Source organism: Lissotriton vulgaris, chromosome 2_1, assembly GCF_964263255.1.
Source record: "Lissotriton vulgaris chromosome 2_1, aLisVul1.2, whole genome shotgun sequence".
Classification (NCBI taxonomy): domain Eukaryota; kingdom Metazoa; phylum Chordata; class Amphibia; order Caudata; family Salamandridae; genus Lissotriton; species Lissotriton vulgaris.
Genome location: NC_141687.1, coordinates 689,592,585 through 689,598,587, shown reverse-complemented (window position 1 = coordinate 689,598,587; position 6,003 = coordinate 689,592,585). Strand labels below are relative to the sequence as shown.

Genomic DNA, 6,003 nt, shown 5'->3' with positions numbered 1-6,003 from the left:
CTGAGTTCCATCAAATAATAGGACTGCCCCATTTGTGAGAGATGAACCCCATCCTCCCTTAACAAGTGCAGCATTTCGCCGTTAAAATGCTCATGGGCAATGACCGTAATGCCCATTGCCACGCAGTATGTCTTCAATGCTTTATTAACTTTCTTGTGGGCCCTCTCAACAGCTGCATGAACCCTAGCACCCTTCCACTGGCTCCTGTACAGAAATTCTGTCCACACAACCCTGGCCCCGTGCCATCTGTCCTTAATCACAGCCAAATCCAGCTTCATCTGTTTGATTAAAGCAAGACCTGAACACTCCACCAAGTCATTTTCACCCAAATGTAGGATCAACAGATCTGGGATGCCCCACACCTCAGCCATTTTGTTTAGGACCGAGAACAACTCTCCCCATTTCATCCCCCCTAAGCCCTTCCAAATCACCTCATGGTCATTGCCATATAGTCCCAGCCCTCTCCCACACAGCTGCTGTTCGGCAAAGTTCGCCGCCCACTTCACTATAGAATGGCCGACAATCCAGGTCCTCTTTTTTCGAGGAAAATCCGCCACTCGACCTGTGATGGAAAAAGTAACATTAACTAACTGACTTCTGCAATGAGTCTAACCTTTTTTTTTTTTTTTTTTTTATAACCGAACATATTTAAAACAACAATTTGATTTCCATCGACCAATTCGCTGCAACTCCTCTGCCCCCCAACCCAACTTCGCCGCTTCTGTAGCCGCACCTATTCTGAATGAATGCGTCCCAAAACAGTGCGAATTTTCACCCACAAAAGTCAATGCCTTCCGTAAGACCGCTAAGAATTGGAAACAAGTTAACTGTGTTTTGGTTTTATGGCAAAATATCCCACCCTCTCGAAATACCCCTGAAACCACAAATGCCTCCCACTCCCCAACCGGGCAGCAACCCTTCACCCCACTCCTGCCCAGACGCACCACATCCCTTTCCCTGCCTGGTCTGTCTTTAACCTTCTCAATGTGATTTGCAACACACCATTGCCCAGAAGAACAATATCAGATGAACAGATCCCTTCCTGATTTCGTAACCCCAATAATTCTGATATCCGAAATGCACCGAAAAACAACCATATCATGCATAACTTGAACCGAAACCATTCCCACTCATCATAACAGCAGGAGGGCAACACACCCAACAATTTTTGTAACAAGTTGAACGTAATGGGGTCCCTCAACTTCTTTGCCTGCCCAAAGGACCTCCCAAAACCCTTCAGCATTTTCTGCAAACGAAAGCCCTTCTGCACCTCACACCCCAACTCTAGTTGACTATAAAATGAAATGCCTGCCAACTTGCCTGAAATGGTTGAAGGCGACAAACCTTTGCCTATTAAACTCAGAACAAAATTCCACATAAACTTTTCATCCCGCACTGCCGTACCATCTTTGCCGTGCTGTGCAGTATAACTCAAAAAACCAGACCATGCCAGCTGATAGCTGCGTCGCGTGGATTCAGATAAGGACTGCTCCGCAAACTCTGCCATTCTCAATTCCCCAGGTCCCACATGTTCGGCGGAATCGGTGTTCTGCAATGGTCCGCTCCAGGTGCCAAATCCCGAAACCTCTGCCACTGGCAACGAGACAAAGCGTCGGCAATTGAATTGTTGACACCAGGGATGTGTTGGGCTTTAAACACAATATTCAGCTGCAGAACACGCAACATGAAGGCCCGTAACAATTGTAACACCTTTAAGTCCTTTGCCCGCTACCCGTTCACCAGACAAACCACCGCCATGTTGTCGATATGAAACAACACACAGCGGTCTCTGAACTCTTCACCCCAAATCTGCAGCGCCACCAACAAGGGAAAGAATTCTAAAAAAGCAATGCTGCGGCCCTGCTGCAACCACTGTGCCGGTCATTGCTCTGCGCACCACCTTCCGTCCCAGAACACGCCGAAACCTAAGGCCCCAGCCGCGTCCGAGAATATCTGCACTGGCCAGACCGTGTCTTCTGACACAAAATTGATGGACACACCATTGAAGTCGTCCAAAAATCGCAGCCAAATGCTCAAATCCTCCTTGATTTTTGCTGTCAAACGTATGTGGTGGTGTGGCAAGTACGCCCCAGCCATAGCAAAGCCCAGCCGCCTGCAAAACGTCCTGCCTGCTCTGACAACTCGACAAGCAAAGTTCAAATAGCCCAGAAGCCTCTGTACTTGCCTCAGCTGCACTCTTTTAGCTCCCAGAATTTCCTGCAAAAAAGACCTGATCTCTTGTACTTTTGGTCTGGGCAAACGGGCCACCATCTCTATTGTGTCTATTTCTATGCCCAGGAAGGTCAACCTAGGCGTTGGACCTTCCGTTTTATCCTCCTCCAAAGGCACACCAAATTCTTTAGCCAAGTCCTGGAAACAAGCCAAGACTTTAGTACATTGCTCCGTACCCGCTTTGCCCACAAACAAAAAATCATCCAGGTAATGGCATACAGCTGCATGATCTGAGCGCTGGACTACACACCACTCCAAAAATGTACTAAAAGTTTCGAAAAGTGAGCAAGAGATAGCACAGCCCATAGGTAACACCCGGTCCACGTAATATTCTCCTGCAAAGTACATACCCAGCAAACCAAAATCGGCCGGATGAATAGGCAAAAGGCGAAAAGCGGCCTGTATGTCACATTTTGCAAGGTCAGCTCCTACACCCGCCTTGCGCACCAATTCCAAAGCGTCATCCACTGACGCATATGTCACTGCCGAATCGGAAGTAGAAATGAAGTCGTTCACTGAAAGCCCCTCCGGCCAAGACAGATGATGTATCAGGCGGAACTCACCCTTTGCCTTCTTCGGGATAACACCGAGGGGCGACACAATTAGGTTTGGCAAGGGGCAAAACTCGAAAGGGCCAACTACTCTGCCTAATTCCACTTCCTTTTGCAACTTCACCTCTACCACCGACGCCATCTCCTTTGCTGACTTCAGGTTATCAGCCCAACGTGAAACTCTGGGGCCTTGATAACCAATCCCAAAGCAGAGCCGAAACCCCCAAAACAACTTGGCCGCTCCTTCCACATCAGGGTAAGCTTCCAATGCGCTCAACATGGCCTGTAACCTAATTGGAGTAGGCGCCTTTTGGCATAAGAGGCGGCACAGATCCTCTCCCCCCCCTCTGACCCCTACCGTGATCTCCCGGGTGTTGGTTGGGGAAGCACTGAAAGACAGCATGTCTGCCCCCACACTGGGAGCATTCATGTTTAAATTTACAATACTGGCGCACGCAGGAACCTCTGTTGAAGCTCCAACATGCTCCAGTTGTGGGCAACTGTCCCCGTCCGACGCCACTTGCCCCTTGTGTGGCGGGACGCTGAGAAAAGGGCCGGTAAGGAATCGGCAACCCACTGGCTGTATGGATCGTGTTGGCAGAAGAATGACCTGACATCCACTGCAACCACAACTCCTGATCAACCTCCCCCCATGGCTTATCGTGGAATTAACTCATTCGCGCCCAAAACTCTTCATCGTAGTTCAGCCACGCGTAACCCCCTGCCTGCAAATGTGCCCTTCTAATGACATCTAAATATTTGAACAGCGAAACCGCCCTCTCAGGGTATCTTTCACTATATACGCTGGCATATATCAAAAAGGCCGCTGTCCAGTTTTCTATTGTTTTAGGTACTTTGGGACGGCGGGACAATTCAGCCTCCTCCTCCTTAGAACCTTCCTTTGCTTGCAGTTCCCTATGAAGGAGCCTGAACACATCTACATATTCATGGTCCCAAATACGCTGCCTAGTTCTGGTTGACAAATGTATGCCCAATGGCATTGATACTCCCATGTAAGGCAGTCTCGTACCACTCACTCTAGGCGACTCACTCTGCTCTGAACTAGTAACCGATGAACCTGGGCTGTCATACCCCGGCCTCCCCCCATTCCCTGATACTGCCTTTACATTTTCACTTTGCTTTGAACCCGAGCCGTCCCCAACCTCCACCCTTACCTGACCACCCTCTGCAGGCGCCCCACCTGAAAAACCAGCCAACGGCCGTGTCCAAGCAGCCCACCAGTCTGTCTTACCTGCTGGTAACTGCGCAGCCCGTTGTCGAAAGTCTTCCAGACCGTCACGCCGATGACGTCCGCCTTGCATCCCGTGTGCCGGTGAGAGAACCGCTCCAGAACTCTGTAACACACTGGCAGAAGTTAATCTCCTCTCCCCCCTCCCAGCCCCAGCTCTACCACCATGAGACAGACCACCTCTTGTCCCATAATCATTCTCCTTATCATAATCACCTTCATCACCTTCAAGGTGCTGTTCATTTTCCGACCTTGCCAAACTCATACCTGGCCTATTGCCAGACGCCAAGTTAGTAAAAGCACTTTGAAACTCAGACTCAGGCCTCCGTGCAAAGCGCCCAGTCGCTGATGTTAAATCCGCACCAGATCCGCCTCTCAAATTCACCCCCCCCCCTAGACACCGCGCTCTGCGGCGCCGCCTGAGAATAGCAGAACTGCTCATCTGGTACCAGACCAGCAGCTTCAGAAAGGTACTCGCCGCTCGAGCGAGGGCCCACACCATACTTACCTGCCACCTGAGTAGATGAAGTACCCGCCCTGTCTGGCACAGGCAGCTCTGTATGTTCCACCCACACCCATTGGCCTTGCGGAATTGCAGACCCCATGTTATGAATCACCTCAGAACACCCAGGCGGGGGCCTGGCATTTGGGAACATTGTAATGGCTTCCTGCACCTGCCTGCCTTCACCCCTGTCACCCATGCCCCCCCACCTCCCACCCTTGAACTGCCTTGCTCGAGGTTTCCATCTCAAACCACCCAAACCCTGCTCATCCTGCAAAACCTGAAAATCACATGTTAAATCTACATTACAATCTTCTTCCACCAATTGTCTCGGGGGGCCCCTAGGCCGAGGAACCAGAATGTTCTGGCAGTCCACGAACTCAACCAGCTGGTGTTGCTCATCGACGTCAGATGCGCCTCCCTCGACCTCCTCGCCTTCCTCAACTCCAGAAAGCTCATACTCCTCAGCCTCGCTATCACTGGAATAGTCCACTAACATTTGACTCCGCCTGGCAGCATCTAAATCTGGCGCTATATCGATTTTCTTGCCACTCGCCTGCTGCCCTGCTGCCCTCATATGTAGACTTGAAGCAGCCCTCATGCTGGGTCGTGGCGCCGCCTCACAAGGCTCCTGGGACGTCGACGCGATCTGCACCTCAAACTCCCTGTCAGCCTCTCTTTCAATCAGCTGAACCTGTGACACGCGCGTGTCAAAACTACCACCAGCGCTGCCTCCGCGCCTGCCAGCTCTACGTCGTAGTGTTGCCACACCGACATTACGGCCCCCCCTGAACTCACTTGGGGCTGATGGCGAGCGCGGGGGCGGCTGCTTCTTACCCCGACTTCCTCGGCTCGTCGAGCGCGCTCTCCTGATCCTCGCCGCTGGCGTCCTCATGACGCTGTCCTCCTCCTGGCGATCGCTACGAGCTGACTGACAGGCCGCCACCGCTCGTGACACCCCTTCTGCTGCCAAGCGACGTGGACGCTTCACCACAGATGTATCGTCAAAAGCGCCGGGCCTCAGTAAGTCGCTCCGCCCTACCGCCACCAAAGCTCGCACTGCCTCAAGGGCAATCTCTTCAGATGACATTATTTGTTTGGTGACAGGAAATTCCGTCGAAAATCACCCACAACAGTGAATGACAGCTCTGACAGGATCGAAACAGCAGCGCCTCAAAAACGACTCCTCTCACTCGCTCAGAGTGACGTCAACCCTCCCTCCCCACCCTTCCCTTGACCCTAACCCCTCCCACCTCCCAATCAGGTCGCGTGAGGTCGTCCCTCGCGCGAAATCCCCCAGGGGGACATTGGCTTTGCCAAGTGCCCCTGGGGGCCCAATGTTAATGTAATTGATTTACCGTGAAAAAACCATATAGGTATGGGTCTTGTAAATATGATTTATGGCATGGCATTGAATTTGAATCTATCATTGATATATAGATACTAAATATGCCTTTCGGTTTTGAAGA

General features: G+C 51.4%; 1 pseudogene; it reads right to left on the bottom strand.

Annotated features, from left to right (window-relative positions):
* Window positions 1-3,073: 3,073 nt before the first annotated feature.
* Window positions 3,074-4,297, bottom strand: LOC147730984 (uncharacterized; annotated as a pseudogene).
* Between the last annotated feature and the right edge of the window lie 1,706 nt (window positions 4,298-6,003).